Source organism: Cupressus sempervirens, chromosome 4 (genome assembly GCF_028749045.1).
Source record: "Cupressus sempervirens isolate cs-2001-9-10 chromosome 4, ASM2874904v1, whole genome shotgun sequence".
Taxonomy (NCBI): Eukaryota; Viridiplantae; Streptophyta; class Pinopsida; order Cupressales; family Cupressaceae; genus Cupressus; species Cupressus sempervirens.
The window spans coordinates 208,431,926-208,449,843 of NC_143121.1; the positions used below are offsets into that span (position 1 = coordinate 208,431,926).

The 17,918-nt window shown below is 31.9% G+C and overlaps 2 pseudogenes across 1 annotated transcript; one reads left to right on the plus strand and one right to left on the minus strand.

The window, feature by feature from the left end:
* Positions 1 to 7,330: 7,330 nt before the first annotated feature.
* On the minus strand, positions 7,331 to 10,136 carry LOC149560716 (putative disease resistance protein At4g33300; annotated as a pseudogene). Its single transcript, XR_016364228.1, has 6 exons — positions 10,133 to 10,136; positions 9,674 to 9,724; positions 9,300 to 9,554; positions 8,848 to 9,204; positions 8,558 to 8,766; positions 7,331 to 8,392 (listed from the first exon to the last, which is right to left on the minus strand). The product of XR_016364228.1 is annotated as a putative disease resistance protein At4g33300 (transcript).
* Positions 10,137 to 10,238: 102 nt separating this feature from the next.
* Positions 10,239 to 17,918, plus strand: part of LOC149560717 (G-type lectin S-receptor-like serine/threonine-protein kinase At2g19130) — an 82,791-nt pseudogene continuing 75,111 nt past the window's right edge.

Below are 17,918 nucleotides of genomic sequence, written 5' to 3' on the forward strand. Positions count from 1 at the left end.
CTTGAGGAGGTGTTAGACATACTTGAGGAGATGTGGACTTTTGGAGGAAAGGTTTCTCATGTGTAGCACTGGAGGAGGCATTAGACACACTCCAAAGAGATGTGAAATTTTGGAGGAACTATGTCTCATTGTGTAAGGGAGGTGGGAATAATCTTATTATGAGGACAACTTCAAGATTTGCAGTATAAAGTTGGGATATGAAATCTACTTATGAGGGAAACTTCAAGATTTGAGGGTTTACAATCTGAAGTTGTAGAGACAAAATCTACTTCAATAAGAGAAGATTGGTGAAAGCATTTTATCAAAGTTTTCACAGGAACAATATTGGTGAAGCAACTTCACTAAAGTTTCCAGAGCATTGTGTTAAAACCTTTACAACTTTCAGTTTTGTTGGATTAATGTAATAAGAGGGAAATGATGGACTTATTACATTAATTAGGTTAGTTTATATGTTTATATTAAATAAATAAATTAGTTAGATATTTTGTTGCTTGGAAGTTATTCTCGTATGTATTTTTGGTAAGGGAAAATAAGGCTATATAAAGTTGTTCAGACATCAATATGAATTATTTTATATGATTCTATATGTATCCGAATGTATCCAATGAAAATCTAAATCATTATAATCATTCCTTTTATATTTTAGCACTTTCAATCAACACACTCTTTCATTTAGGAACTTTTAATTTTTTTAATCTTTCTATAAAACAGTTGGGGTTTTGGGTCCCTTGCAAAAGAAAAATTAGTTGGAGACCATTGCTATTTGAGTAAAATAGATCTACATTTATTATTTGATTCATTTTTAATTCCAATTGCTAAGGGATTATATTCCAACATTGCCTCTTAATGTAGCAAGATTAAATCTAATTGCAAACTAAAATAATTTATGAGATAAAGTATCTATAAGGTTTTCCTTGAAGATTAGTTCTTGGATTAGTAAGACTTCTTCAAACATCTCTACAATGACATCATATTGTTCCCCAATTGCATCTATAGTCATCTAGCCAGCATTTAAGTTTCCAACATCGTGGACATTATTTGAACATCAAATGTCTTATAATTCTTATAGAGGTGTAATAATGAACTAGTAGATTTTGGGTCTCCCTTAAATTATTACATGGCATTCTTTACATTTATGTGTAATCCATCGAGATTCAATTTCATTGTTCCCTCAAGCACCTAAGATTATTCATCATCGTCATCCAATTACTCTCTACTATACATTTCCTAGTCTTCAAAGTTTTGACCTCCTAAGAATAGATCAAGTGTTTTGTCATTAATGAAACAAGTACCACGTAGTGGCTAGTACTTGCCTTTAGTGTTATTGTTAATTATAATTATAATTTATACAATTAATTATATTACTAGGAAGTATATAAATTTAATTCTATTATTAGATGTGCTCTAATTATTATAATTTTATTTTAATATATAATCCTAATAAAAATCTTTAATAAAAGAAAACTAATAATTATGAACTATAATGTATAATTAATTAGAATCATAATATTTATATTTAAATGGTTTCCAAATGATATAATAATAATAAAATTAAATCTTACTTTAAATCAATGAAATACTAGATTATGTTTGAATGAGAAAAATGTTTTATATCTTAGAAATAACATAGTTTATGATTTATATTTTGTTCAAAAATATTTTTTTACAAAAAAAATATTTATAATTTTAAAATATGATAACAGTAGAATAGAGAATATCAAGCTTTTAATAAAATATAAAAATAATAATATTTCATTGAAAAAAATTAAAAGTACAATGTAGAAAATAAAAAGATAAATTAAATATATCAACATCACCAGTTTGTATAACTATGAGAAAAGTGGGGTAAACATATTTTCATACATTATCTAAAGAAGGAAACAATAAGTATCCCTAGCACTCTAAAAAAGCATTTATAAGACCCCAAGGCTATTGTCCAATCAAAATATAGAAAAGATTTAAAATAAATTGAGAAACTTAAAAAATGTGTATGTAAACATTAGTAGTTTACAATAAATAATTTGCATATATGAAATTTAATTGTTTGGGTTTGGTTTAGAAAAATTCAAATAATTGACACTTAAATAAATTTGATTACAATAGTATTTTCCTATACTAATTACTATCAACATCTATTCATTTTCTTATAGTGGATTTCATATTCTGAGTTCAACTCAATAACTATTTGTGCAATAAAATTATGTAGAAAATCTTGTATGATATTTTGCATCACGCTATAATCTATTATCAAGATAGAGAGATGAAATTAACATTCCTTATTAAAATTACACAAAATTTTGAAATTGATCACTACATTTGAAAAAATAAAATTGAACACATTTTCTTGATGGAGGGTTCAAACCTATGAGGCACGAAGCCTGTGAGCTATAACCCAATATGAGCCCACATGCCCAAAACCTCTTTAGTTTAGAGCCAAGGAATGAGGGGCATCCACACCATCAAAATCACCCGGGGCATGATCCCAACCTCATCCCTTATGTTGTCGAAGCCTTGCACTCAGCAAGACTTAATCCTTGGTGGACTCTTTGTGAGCCATTCATCTTCATCAATAGACCAAGGGCCCATTAAAAATTTGAACACATTTTATATATTAAACAAATTAAATTTTAAATAACACAAAAATCTTGAAATAGTCTATTGCACAAATTTAAACAAGTGTCACGTAGTGGCTTGTACTTGCCTTATTAGAGGCATAGTAATATTTTTTAATATTGTTTTTATTAGTATAGAGGTGATGCAAAAGAAACAACATCGTTAAATATTAATAAAGTCATTTTAAATGTATAATGACAAAAACCTTGGTGAAAGCCAATAAAAGGACACAACCAAGAAGTGAAGGAGCTTAATTATTTTTTATTTATTAGTGAAGTTTTAGAATTGATAGTACTAATATCAATTTTAGATTATGATTAAGAATTAAATTTTAAATTAAAAAGATCATATAAAATATTGAAGTGATTTTTAAATATTTATATTAATTAGAAGATCCAATTATATTTTTCTGATTTTTAATAATAAGAAGACAAATTCTTAATATTAATTTTTTTAATATTAATTTTTCTTGTAAATTTTTTTAAGAAAAGATAAAAAATAGTTTTTAGAAATATTTTTTTCTAAGATTTTCTAATACTCATTTATTTTATATAATTTTCAAACTGGTTTATATATTTTTTTACTAGGAAAAATTATATCCTATTTCATTTATAGGAGAGTGGCTCAATATTTAACCATTCATTATTGATCTACAAAAGCTATAGTCAGCTACAAAAGTTTAATTGTTAAAAAATATGACTAATGATGTTAAAATGTATTGAATAAATTTGATTATTAAGAAACATTGAATTCTAAGACTCAATATTTAACCATTCATTATTGATCTACAAAAGCTATAGTCAGCTACAAAAGTTTAATTGTTAAAAAATATGACTAATGATGTTAAAATGTATTGAATAAATTTGATTATTAAGAAACATTGAATTCTAAGACCTTACGCATAACATTAATAAATAATGCAACATATCAAGAAAAACAATGGAAAACATAATATCAGACAAGTTTTATATATATATATATATCACGTCCATTGCTTACTCTCTTAGTCTCCACTACATTAAAACTCTTCACTTTCAAAAATTGCCACCATTTATTAGTATTCTTCACTCTTTCTGGATTTTGGATTACAAGGATGATCCCCTCTAACTAGAAATGCAAGTAAATCACTTACTTAGTAATAAGCATTTGTTATATAAAGTGAGTTACCATAAGAAGAAAAAATATTTTTCCTCTAAAATTATGGACCTTAATACTTTACTAATAAAAAAATATAGACATAAATTTTATATATCCATTAAACTTTAAAATTGCATTAAATGATTGAATTTTAGTTCATGCAATGAATAATTAGAAATACCTCTAGGAGCTGAAATCTATTGAGAGTGCAAAATGAAAATAGTACAACGAAACAACTATTAAACAGGAGATGAAAAATAAAATTATATTTTCCAAACACCCACAATACATATACTCATGTGATAATAGATAGTAAAAAGAAATTGAAAGTTAAACCATTCAAATTGATGAAAAACCTACTGAGATTGTTAGTCTTTTATGCTATCCTTATGGAAGATGTGTAAAACAACTAGTAGAATTAATCGAATAGATGTGATTACACTTACAAAAGTGGATTGGGTCCTTGCAAGAGAAATTTTAAAAAATAAAAAATAAAAATCTTACATTACTAGATATTTGTATTGGAATGAAATCCCTGAAGTCAATTTGTATTTCTAGATGATAATTTATTATGTACCTCTAAACATTGCAAGGGAAAAAACAAAATTAAAATTTAATATAATGACCTTAGAAGAATGATATTTCCCATTGCCTGTACTATTCCATATTTTTCTACATGAAAAATGGTGAGAGAAGTCATTATAATTGAGGACAAAATGACCACCAGTGACACTATTTTCATCTTTTTAAAATAAATTAATGATAGTACATAAAAAATTTATCATAAAGTTTTGGATATGGAAAAACAACTTTAAAATAATTTAAAAGATAGAAAAAAAAAATTTAAGTATTTTTTTTTAAATTGAAAAGGGTTGGTATTAGTATGTAACAATGTGTGTTGAAATAAGAATAGTTTTAGACTAGTGGTGCATAATTTATTCAAATAAATGAATTTAGTTGCTCCACTTAAACATTATTATATATATCATACATTGCGTAAATGTCAAGCAATGTGTCCTTCAAAGTTGGGTGGTTGTGGAAAATCCATGTATAAGACCCTAATTATTTTGCCTAATGACATAGCTCTAAATTAGTTTTCTTAATATATAAATGTAAAGAAATGTGCATGTTTATTATAGAAAATATTAGTTATATAATAATATTTAAAAATAGCTTATTATTATTGGTAGAAATGGAAACTTTTAATCACTAATAAGAGAAACTTATTACAACAGTACTACACCTACTCCAAGTACTAATAATGAAATATACCAACCTATTTGAATTAACTTACTTTTTAATGAATTAATTTTTTTAATAACCATCGAAGAATATAAATATTCTATTAAATAGGTAAATATTTTAGCAACCAAATAGAAGTAACTAAAAGAGATATACAAATTGCATTTCAGAACATTAACGGTTGGAGCATTATTTTTCAATAATTAAATGCAATGTTATTTTCTATTTTTAACTTTTTGGAGATCTTTCCAAAACCAAATGTTTATTTTAAGGGAGTTTAGAATGTTTTTTGATTTAGTGGGTTCCTATCTGTAAGAATTTTCCTAAGGGAAAAATTCACCCACGAACTAAGAACTCAAACACAAGCACAATTGTAGACCAGAAAGAGAAAGTATGATCGAGAATGATGATATATTCATTCAATATGTGTTATTAAGAGTGCACTAGGAGTGCCTATATATAAAGGCCTCTGAGATACATCTAGAATGCCTCAAAATCAACACCATGATATGTCATACAACCAAGCACATATCCACTAGATATGGGTTGTCCTCCATTAAGCACGAAAGTAAGTGTGGTGATGAAAGGATAAGCCTACAAGGGTGTGATATGCAAATCAATGTTGTAGACACCATGTGCTAAAATATAGTTGCATACTTTTCTGTTGTCAACATGACAACTCAAAAAGGTGCACAATCTCTTGAGTGTCTCACAAAATAAAATAATAAAATAATGCATTAACCTAATTAAACTTAAGCGTAAATAGTAGATACATATTTACATCAACACTATCCTATTAATAAAGTTTCTAGAGAAAATAAGGTTATGGTGCCATATATTATTTTAGTCGTGATGTCTTGTGATGCCATTCTAGGTTAGTCATTGTTATGCCTTGATAGTTAGCTCTTATTTTGAAATGTTATATTATATGCAACTATTTATTAATGTTGTGTTAAAACTTACTCCCAAAAGTAATTTATAAAAGTGTTTTGAGTTCCCTTATAAACCATTTTTTCCTAATAAAAGAAAAGTCACATTCAAAACAATCTACCATTATTAGAGAAAAAATAGTATTAAAGAATCTTTTCAAGGGTGATTTGACAAAATAAGTAGTGGTTTTATATGGATTAGTATTTTTTTGTAGTTCCTCAAATTTTATTTTCATACAATTCAACTTTAGGTAGACCCCACTATAGTGTCCAAGACTTCCATGACTGTCATGTTTGATGCAACTAAAATTCACTATAAGAGAAAACACCAATTTACATAAAAAAACTGAAATTATTAATTTTGACGATTTGTCATTAAAAAGAATAGCTTTGAATCATTGTTTTAGGCTTCTTGGAGTAAGCCTAACTCTAGATGGGTGGATGTAGCACCCACCCATCATTTACTTTTTAGTTTTGATTTCCAAACAATTTTAAAATCATGATATTGCTATCAGGATTTAACTGTGTAATTTTGAGTCAAACTCATTGACCCATATTTCATTAGTAGTGATTCAACACGAATCCATCTCTCATGAGAATAAATGGAACACTTAGCACTCATTGGATCTAGGTGATGCTCACAGGGGTGAAGCACCGGAACTTCCCGGGAGCTCACCCATCCCAATACTATTCTAGCCTGAGCGTGCTTAACTACGAAGTTTCATCCTTTGACTTGCTGTGGAATTTATCTCCTACTCATAAATTTTAAAATCATTTTCATTCTATCGTGCCCAAAACTTGGGCAAAAAGACACCAACATTATTTTTGGAAAAAGGTTAATAAGTTGTACCTAACACTTAAACATAAAATATTTGCAATAAGAGTTATCCCTAAATTTGGATTGAGTAGGTTGATGAGGTTAGACTGTTTGAGCATCTAATACAATTGTATTAAGAATTGAATTTATGTAAGAGTTGACTATATACATAGAACTATTCGATGATAACAATGTAACAAGTGTTTTAGGTCCCATATAAAAAACTTATTTTATCCTTAATAGAAAAACCATGACAAGGGTTATGGTTTTTGTTAGGGCTTACTAATATCAGTTGATAGGGCAAGAGTAGGAAAAACTTTAATGAAATAAAAATTTCATGATTTGATAATATAATATGAAATCAATTACAAAGGTTAAATCTTGTGTGATATTTAAGATCCTTAAAATAACAATTACCTAATTGGTGCAAAGAGAAATAATTCTATTACATAATGAACCCTTTAGGAATCATAGTCCTAACCAGTCTCACAGGGCAATCCTCACTACACTTGAAGACCACACTGTTCAAATCCCTCCAATGTAATGTACACTAATATCAGTTGATAGGGAAAGAGTAGCAAAAACTTTAACGAAATAAAAATTTCATGATTTGATAATATAATATTAAATCAATTACAAAGGTTAAATCTTGTGTGATATTTAAGATCCTTAAAATAACAATTACCTAATTGGTGCAAAGAGAAATAATTCTATTACATAATGAACCCTTTAGGAATCATAGTCCTAACCAGTCTCACAGGGCAATCCTCACTACACTTGAAGACCACACTATCCAAATCCCTCCAATGTACAGTACTTGCCAACAAGAGAAATCAGTCATCTAGCCAACCCAAATGTGAATGAGCTTCCACAATTTCATCTCTAAGATCAGGGATAGAAAATGTCATAGCTCGAAGCTACTGATGCCCCACCTTCTCATCACAGATAACATGTTTCAGTGAGACAAGTCCACAAACACTTCTGGGCAACATCCTTAATCAAGAACACTCTCTCATGTTAATCTCTTTCAGTTTCTTCAGTTGACCTATTTCCTCTGGAAGTTCCTTCAAGCCCTCACACAGTGAAATGTCTAGAAATTCAAGCTGCCCAAGTTTCCCGATTGATGCTGGAAGCTCTTTCAGGCCTCATAATACTGATAATCTCAGCGTTCTTAAAGAGCTCAGAGTTCCGAGATCATATGGCAACTTTTCAACAAGATGGGAGTTTGTAACAGACCATATTTGAGCATAGGACATTTGAAATATAGTAGGGGGCAATTCCTCCAAGTTGCTACAGTGCTCCAGATGAAATCCTTGTATGTTGGCACCATTTAATGTGGAAATATTTGCAAACCCTTCGCTTAAGCTCAATGATATTCTATCCAAGTTTTGCATTATTTTGCTCTGTTTCACATTGGTGGATGTAACCAGATTCTGCAACCGAATGCTCCTGAGTAGAGGGAGTGAAGATAAAACACCAAGACATCTTATTGTGGCCTTTTTAAAGCTTAAATTACATACAATTAAAAAAAATTTCAGTCGTTTCATGGTTCTCAGAAATGGAGGAAGCAAGTACTCGCTTGCAGAGAAGAGCAACACTAGAACCTCTGTTTCCAGAAACTTCATCTCATACCACTGTTTCTCGGCCATTGAACCTGCATGATGATAAGATGAATCACATATGCAATCGAATTATAACAATTAAGGTAGAATTTTGATATCAAAGGTATTGCTGTTCTAATCTTATCTCTATGTAGCAGGGCAAAACCACAAAAACTAAAGGTTTTTGCCACTAAACATGTAAAGAGTGTAAATCCCACCTGTGTGAACAGAGACAATATGTTCATTGAAGGGCTTATGATTAAGCAATTCCCATTTCCCCGGCAAGCTCTGGTCCTTCCTGGTCACGAGTAGCCTCTTATTATCGACTAGAATGTCCTGGCTTCCCAAATACATTACCAAATCTTGCAGTACCCGGTGCTGAGAAAAGTACAGCTCGGAGGCATTTCCCTAAGAGATTGTTTCTTGGCTTCTGATGATTACCAGTACCATGTCAGCTCAATGTTTGAAAAGAATAATAGCAAAATGTTTAAAAAGGAAATGAATTTACCCTGGATTGGTTATTAAATTCAAGAGATGTCTTTTTGCAAATTCCAATAGCATGAGAAAGGCATCTCGCCACTCCATCTTCCTAACATAAACCCAAATGTCTAGCAGTGCATCAGCACAAACTTTCTGGCCCTCTAAAAATGAGGCCAAATCTAAGAAACGTTTCCTCCCAACATCATCCAAGAAACCAATATTAATCTCCAAACCTCTACGGAGCCCTTTTTGTTGATAGTGAAATATTGGTTCGCCATTAAAAAGGTTTTTTGAGTGCAATCTCCCAGCTAATATGAGGTTCCCATTGCAATGAGCTTCCTATCGCCTTGAGAGCAAGGGGCAAGCCCTTACAGTCAGCTTGGACCTGCCATTCATCATATTCATAATTTTAATGATAATCAACAGAGAGGAACTTTCAATGGTTTATGCAGCTATCTATTTGTTAAGAAAAGACAATACCTTCATGACTAGATTTGAATCTGCAAAACTTGGAATTGATGTCTGTCCGAAAGCAGAGAAGCAGAAAAGTGCGAGAGCATCCATGTGGCCCAGAAAAGGCAATTGGTACGGTCGAGTAGAAAAGTTTCCGGGTATTGTAGAACTGTCTCTACTTGTGATAAGGGTCTTATATCCTGGTGCTTCAAATAGTAACTTCTCTGAATCAGCCCTAACACCAGACATCATGCAATATTACCAGTGTTCTCTCAATTAGCCCTAACACCAGACATCATGCAATAAAATAAAGCTTGATGAATTTGTGTACTAGCAGTACGTACAGAATCTAAAATAATAATGGACTGAAAAAAGCTCGCACACAGTACACAATATTTTACCTGGGAAAATCCTTGCAGTTAGAAAACCTAACAGAGCAACCTTGTTTATTGCTGAAAAAAATTCAACTATTCATGATACAATAGTATAACTCTTTTTCAACTCTTGTTCATGTGGAAACAATAATGAGCACACTGAAAAGTAGTTTTATAATTGACATAACTATCCAAGAGTCAATGCTTCAGCATAACTATCCTGACTGTTTAAAGGCACTAATCTGGATTTTGCAATAGTTATTATGTGCCTCTCTTATTCTCTTTTCCCCAATCTACAAAGTCAAAGTTACCAGATGTCTAGACCACATTGTAAAAAATGAAATGCTCCAATGATTCGACGTTGTGGATATGAGCCATGTCAGGGCCTTCTAACCTTTATCAGATTTTCTTTACATCTTTTTCATAATTATATTAAATTTTTGCTCCATCCATAAGCTGTTGACACACTATCATGACATTCAAAACCCATTTCATTGTGCTAGAGAATATTTTAATACATTTCAATACACTATCATTGCAGTCGCCATTTATACAATCTGGCAGGTCTGTAGCAAAAGTCGATATTGGAGAAATGCAGACTGCTCTTCAAGAAGCTAAAAATAAGATTGTTTTTCCTAATCAGTTCAGGGAGAAAGAAAACAAAGCAAGGATTGAATTTTTCAACGAGGTGATTAAGGACCTTGACAGTATACAACAGACTTATGATTCGGATACTTGTCCTAGAAGATCAAGTAATAAATTTTTGGACCAGCCAGAACCTCAGTATGAGCTGGGAGTAAAGTATAATATTCAGGTTGTTAACAATTATTTGTTAACAATTATTTGTTAACAATTATTTGTTTTTGGTAGATATTGATTGGACAACTGATAATCTACTTTTCGAGTTGGATGGGGTGGTTCTTTCTAACTCCAGTAATGAGAATAAATTAATTGTAGAATTTGGGAGCCATATGTAGTTTCTAGTACTCGTGTTTGGCCACAAGATTGGACCAGCGGATCAATTCCTAGAGTTAGTACTATTACCTACTATTCAATCAGCTGACACAAGGGTTCAGAATTCGATCTGCAGATAAGTTCAATGAATTCAGTGGGTCAGCAGTTGGGTAGTTCTTGGTTGAGAATTGATGGCAGAGATGGATTGAGCTTAGTGATATTGCAGATTTATTATTGCTGTACTAGTTCCTTCGCACCATTGGTGCTGATCCCAGCTTTAGAACAGTTTGAGTTTTACATCACCAACTCAAGAAGGGCTGATATATTTTATTTTCTGCATGTGCTGGGTGTTCTGCACTTCTAGGGAAGATCATTTGCAATTGGAGAATTGCTCAGTGTTGGTAGCTCCTTGAGCTACTACTACCTCCTCATATTTGCTGGTTATGAAAGCATTATAGTACGAGATCCTGCCATTGGCATGTTTGTTGCATTAATTCAGTGGGATTCTGATGAGTGGCTTCACAATTCCAGGCATGGTGTTATTTATATCAAAGTAGCACAGCAGATTGACGGACCAACATTTTTGAGGTTGATATGGGATCTAGGGATTTGGATTCAACATGTAAATACAGATAACTATAGGGCAAGAAATCTCCAAAAAGGGAAGACTGCAATGCCCCCTTTTTGGAAGATTAGTTGTCATTTAAATAATTAAATTTCAAGATGTCAAATTGTATCAAATTAAATGATAACTTGGATCAATTATTTGTTAAATTATTAAAACGACTTTTATGGAGCCTTGTAAAAAATTAATAAAGTCATTTTAAGTTAAAAAGGAAACTAAAGACACAAAGGAAAAGGAATATGAACAGAAGGGCATAATGTATTAAAACGACTTTATTGAAGCCTAGTAAAAAATTAATAAAGTTGTTTTAAGTTAAAATGAAAAATAAAGACACAATGGAAAAGGAATATGAAGAGACAGACATGAAGTATTAAAATGACTTTAATGGAACCTAGTGAAAAATTAAGTCGTTTTAAGTAAAAAAGGAAGATAAAGATAGAGAAGAGAATATGAAGAGGCAGGCAGAAGGGAAATGAAGAGTCAATAGGGCTGTGCTTTAAAAGAACTTTGAAAAGGCTCATTTTGAATATGTTGGGTTTTATGTTTGGCTTCTGGATAGTCCTCGGAAGCTTTGGCTTTTAGTAGGTTTGAGGACAGGAACCATCAAACTTGGAGGCAACGGAGGAAAACCCATTGTTTGTTGGAGATGTCACTCAAGTGTCTCACTTTGTGCTTCAAATTCATATTTCAAGCTATCCAATCTGACTATACATTTTGTGGCTATGATTGGATATTTTCAATATTATATTCTACTGTTAGATAATCTGCACCAAAGATCTTGTTTGATATCCTATTGGTGAATTGCTTGATGCCAAGCTCTCAATTCCTTGAATTGTTGGTGAAAACTTCTGCACTGTGAGGATTGATGTTAAGCTTGCAGTGTAACTTGAATTAATGATTAAAACAAAAAATAGCCAAATGAGTAGTACTACACGTCCAAGGCTTCTCTTGGTATTTTCCTCTACATAAACCACATAGGTCATAAATTTTCTACACAAATTATTTCAGATATTTGAAAGGAGCAAGGTATTCTAAAAGTACTGTGACAGAAACCTTTACATTACTGCATATCAGGTGAATCTTTGCTGCATATTGTACATCTTCATAATATTTAAATAGTCTAGGATCAATCATATGAAAGCCAAACAATTTTATTTCTAACAGAAGTAACTAAAATAGATCACAGGAAGCAAGGTACTTACTGTGGGAAAAGAACATTGTAGAAAATGTGAACCTGCCAAAAATGATGTTTGTAAGACATTTTATCTTTGCATGTCTGAAAGCACAGTTCTCAAACACAAGTACAGAATTATCATGTAATCTATTGCTAAAACAAATCATGCTATAAAATTTGAATTTGTAAATCTTTTTGATATTTTCAAAATGTTTTATTCTCAACATTTTTTTCTCTACAATCTTAGAGACGCTTAGTAAGTCAAATATACATAAATTGATTCAGCATCAACAAAATTAATCGCATATTTAAAATGAGACACCTGAGTCAATCATTCCAAGAACTTTCTTTGGTCCAAAGAACATCTCCACATAACATAACACATAGCGCATGCTGGTCTGAACAACAACTTTGCCCTTTTTAAATGCAATCTAAAGCCTGCACAACATTTAATATTTTCTGGATAACATTAGTCCTTATGTAATCACCTTTGAAATGTGAGCTGATACATTAGTTGTACATTTAGAAATATTTAATTTTTCCTTCTCCATTCTTTTTTGTGAAAGGACATAATAGAGAATCTAAGACATTAAGGGTTTCAAGAGAATAAATGAAAACTTGAAAAAATAGTTTTGCATTTTGTATGTGTACAATATTGAGAAAAGTAGTTCATAGTCATTTGTAGAGATGCTGAAAAAGAACCTATCCAGTATGAAGGAAGAAAAAACTCTTATAGAAAATAATGTCATGGAGGTCAATAGAAGGGAATACAATTTTTTAGATTGGATATTCATTTTATGACATCAAAAAGTTTTAAGTTCAGAAAATGGGCATGCTCATTCATAAGGGAATCCATTTAACCCTTCTATGCCACAACTTTTTGTGTTAAAGCATTTTGTAAGGCACCTCCGATGCTAATGAATTGTCATAATTTCTTCACCAAATCTTAAATGATTTATGATAATGCTTAATGGATCATTCAAACCCACATAAGCATATGTGCAATACATTTCTTTGGAAAAAATTGAAATATATGTTACTAACATATGCAGAGACAGGAGATAATGTGATCATAGTCGAGAAAGTGGTAAAAACCATTGGAAGTCGGTCGCCAGGTAGTAACAGAGGATGATCTGCCGAATTTGAAGTGGAGTCTATGTTTGAAACACATTTACATATTGAATGCAGGATTGGATTGTGTGAAGATCGGGTATTGAGGAAGCCCTAAGTCAAATCGAGCTTGGAGTCCAAAATTGGAGTCAATCGGATATCACTAGTTTATACTTCCTTGTTAACTTAATAATTTTTATACTGCCAAAACAGAGCATTGGTCTTAGATAGAAACATTGGTTCAAAACAGTCATAACAAGGTTTTTGTTATGTTATCATACTTTGGTTGCCAAGTAGTTTGAGAGGAGACTAAATCATTGACATTCTAAGTATGCAGCAGGCATAATATTGGGTTTTTCTGAGTTTAATCTGAGAAAGCTTTGTGAAATAGGAGTATGGCATCGTGATAGAGTCTTAAAGGCCCCTGTATCCAAGTTAGTTGAGTGTCTATGAAACCAAATCAGCATCTAGGGATATTGTGACAGACCTAAACAAACCAAATCCTTGAAGTATTGACATGGTTGATAGGTTAGAGTGACTAAACCTCTTAAATTTATAACTCTTATTGTGTTTTGAATAGCTCTTACCCTACCTGCTGCATCACAAGCAGCCAGTTTTTGTGCTGATATTCAAAGACGAATGCAGTCATCCATCAACATCTAATATTGCTTCTCCCTATAAGCCAAATAACACATGGATATTCTGATTAAGACATCATACAAATTTAAAAACACTATTGGAAGTAATGCACAAATTATACTCAATTAGTATTTGATGATAGAAAATAAAGTACAGTCATAAATATTGGACATTGGCAACTCAAATTATCAGTATTGGAACCAAGAAGAATAACAAAACTCGAATTAAGAAATAAACTCAACACATATAGATCTGTTGTGAAAATATATGATCAACAACTGCAATACAACATGACATCCAATGTAGATAGCTACATGTTGTAAGAAACAAATACAATCCAAGAGAACTTTATAAAGTTCTTTTAAAATTTGTAATTGGAAAGTGCAGATTTCATGTCCTTAAAAATCAGCTTTCAGAATCATTCCCAATACTAATGTCCTTAATTATGACTTCCAAAAACTTCATAAATAACTCATATAGATCACAGTTAACAAATCTAAAATAACATATAACTACTTGAAATGGTTTGTTGGGGTCTGTATCAATCTAAATATGTTGCCTAATTCACATAACCCATTTTTACCTATCATCTCGCACGAAGACCTGCAATAAATACAAGTCAGAGTTCATCCATTTGAGATCAAACAATGAATGAGAGGATGGAAGAGGAGAAGAAACCATATCTACTTGGAAGAGGATGATGGTAGAGATAATGTCAACTTACCTCCCATACTGGAAACTGCAAGTGGTACCCAACACTACATAATAACCCAAAAGAATAATAGAAAAGAATAACAATATTACCTTGATCTCTTGATCTTATGCGTTAACCTCAAAAATTTAATGAAAAGATGTGTATAAAATACCCGTATTGCATATGTTATATGAAAATAGTGCAAAGACACTATTACCTACTGGATGATATTTATTAAAGTTCTTTGCAACTCCAAGAACACAATGTAGCACAACATGCACAAATAACACTAGTGGAAACAAAGCTTGGAAATAATGCATGCATTATTTTCATAAGTAAAAGCCAAAATCAATAAAATTTAATCTATTTTTATGTTATCTTCTATGAAATATGTGTAACCATTTGTTTCCTTTTTTATCTCTTTCTACGAGGCAATAGACGAATTGTAATTTCAGATTGCTCATTGCATTGAATATCTTCGTCATTATTCTTCTCTCCCATATGTTGAGATGCAATGATGGTTGACTTCTAAGTTTTAGGAACATTTATTGCATCGTATGAATGCATCTCATCTTCATGCTCACTACCAGATGCTTGAGTTGACGAGTTTGATTTTTGGGCTTCCTATACATGACACATTTTTAGTATTAAAACATAATTTATCCAATTAAATTAATCCATGTCATAAAATATATTAATTACATACATCAAATTGATCACTATTGATTAATTTGTCCCCTCGATCAATCATATATTTTCAAAGGCCTTGTGAACCATGTAGGAGAGCATACTTCAAGTCCTCCTCTACTGCTTCCTTTTCAAAATGGTGAACCTATATTAACAAAGAGAAACAAACTTATAAGGTTCAATGACTAACACAATAGAAATAACTTAAAAACTTATTATTGAGATAGTGTAATGATCCCATCTTTTGGCCTTCACGTTCTCCAAAGTCTAAGTGGAGGATAAGAAAAAATTAAATTAATTTCTTATAAAGTCATTAAATAAATTAAAATTAAAATTAAAAGGTGGCTTTATATTTAATTAATTTAATTAATTATTGTATTACAAAAGAGATGCATCTAGAGTGTGTATTAATTATTGGAAAGGTGGAAGCCTCTAGAAGCACAATTAATTATTGCAAGAGAGGAGTTTCTAGGGAGTGCATTAATTATTGGAAGGGGGAAGCTTCTAACACTTGCAATTAATTAATGTTCTAGTTCTTTCTAGAAGGGTGAAGGAATAGGATAAATAGGGGTGAGAGTCTCATTGTTTAGCATGGGATTATTGTATCGGATGATGATGACTTGCATTTGATAAGAGCTTGGATGTGTGAATCACACTCCCTTCTTTTGGTAATAGAGGACGTGCATTCTCTGTTGTAACATTCTAGACGTCATTCCCTTAGGGTTTGGCCTTTGGAATACATCTCTTTGTACTTGATTGCAACATTTTTAGAATTAATATAATTTCAACAGTTGGTTCAACTTTTGGGCATTCCTGGGTGTCCATTACAGTGGTATCAGAGCTATAAGTCCTGCCATCCTGTGGAGATCATATTGATAGCCGGATAAAGATGTATATTAGTCCAGATCAAGATGTGATGTTCAGACAGTTATTGGGTACATTAGAGAAGAGGCAACGTATGCAACAGGAGTAGAATAGGTGAATGGATATGATGTTGCAGCTTATGGCTAGACAGATGGGCATCAACATTGATGATTTGTATGTTGCTCCAGAGCAAAAGGTAGTCGATTTCTTAGGTGGGATCGAGACACGTATAGAGCCAGCCAGCTCTGATGTTGGTGATGTGGGCATTTCGGCAGAGTCAATAGAGACATGCGTGCAAAGTCAGGAGACCACATATGAAGCCTTGTCAAGGGATGATGACATAGCAATAGTGAAATTAGGAGAATGCGAAGATACTATCATATCAGTAGCCACTTCTATGTCAGTTGAAGCATCCAATGAGGAGTTGAATGGTATAAATGCAGTGGTTGATGTATTTTCTAATGAAGCCACACATGTTAATGATTATGAGTTTTCATCAACTACAAATTCAGTTCAGTTTTCTGTTGCAGCAGTTAATGTTGTTCCTATGTCCATATATTTCGATGCGGCAACACCTATTGTTGATACAGTTAGCATGAGTACATATGGTTCACCTACAACTACATCTTTTTCAATGCATGATGGTGATAATATGCATTCTAGTCCAATATATATTATGTGGATGGATAAAGGGAAGAAGACGTTTCATAGATCTTCTATGGAGGTGCCTTATGGTGACATTCTGACTTCATTAGCACAAGTTTGAATGCTAGGATACAGGGGTTGGTCCTGGTGATGCGGGTTTGCAGTTGGTTTAACTTCCATATGGATATCACATATTGGGATCCAGGTGGAGGTTGGAGTCCATTATGTTACTTAATTGCTTGAGGACAAGCAATTTCAAGGAGGGCGGATTTGTAATGATCCCATCTTTTGGCCTTCACGTTCTCCAAAGTCTAAGTGGAGGATAAGAAAAAATTAAATTAATTTCTTATAAAGTCATTAAATAAATTAAAATTAAAATTAAAAGGTGGCTTTATATTTAATTAATTTAATTAATTATTGTATTACAAAAGAGATGCGTCTAGAGTGTGTGTTAATTATTGGAAAGGTGGAAGCCTCTAGAAGCACAATTAATTATTGCAAGAGAGGAGTTTCTAGGGAGTGCATTAATTATTGGAAGGGGGAAGCTTCTAGCACTTGCAATTAATTAATGTTCTAGTTCTTTCTAGAAGGGTGAAGGAATAGGATAAATAGGGGTGAGAGTCTCATTGTTTAGCATGGGATTATTGTATTGGATGATGATGACTTGCATTTGATAAGAGCTTGGATGTGTGAATCACACTCCCTTCTTTTGGTAATAGAGGACGTGCATTCTCTGTTGTAACATTCTAGACGCCATTCCCTTAGGGTTTGGCCTTTGGAATACATCTCTTTGTACTTGATTGCAACATTTTTAGAATTAATATAATTTCAACAGTTGGTTCAACTTTTGGGCATTCCTAGGTGTCCATTACAGATAGTG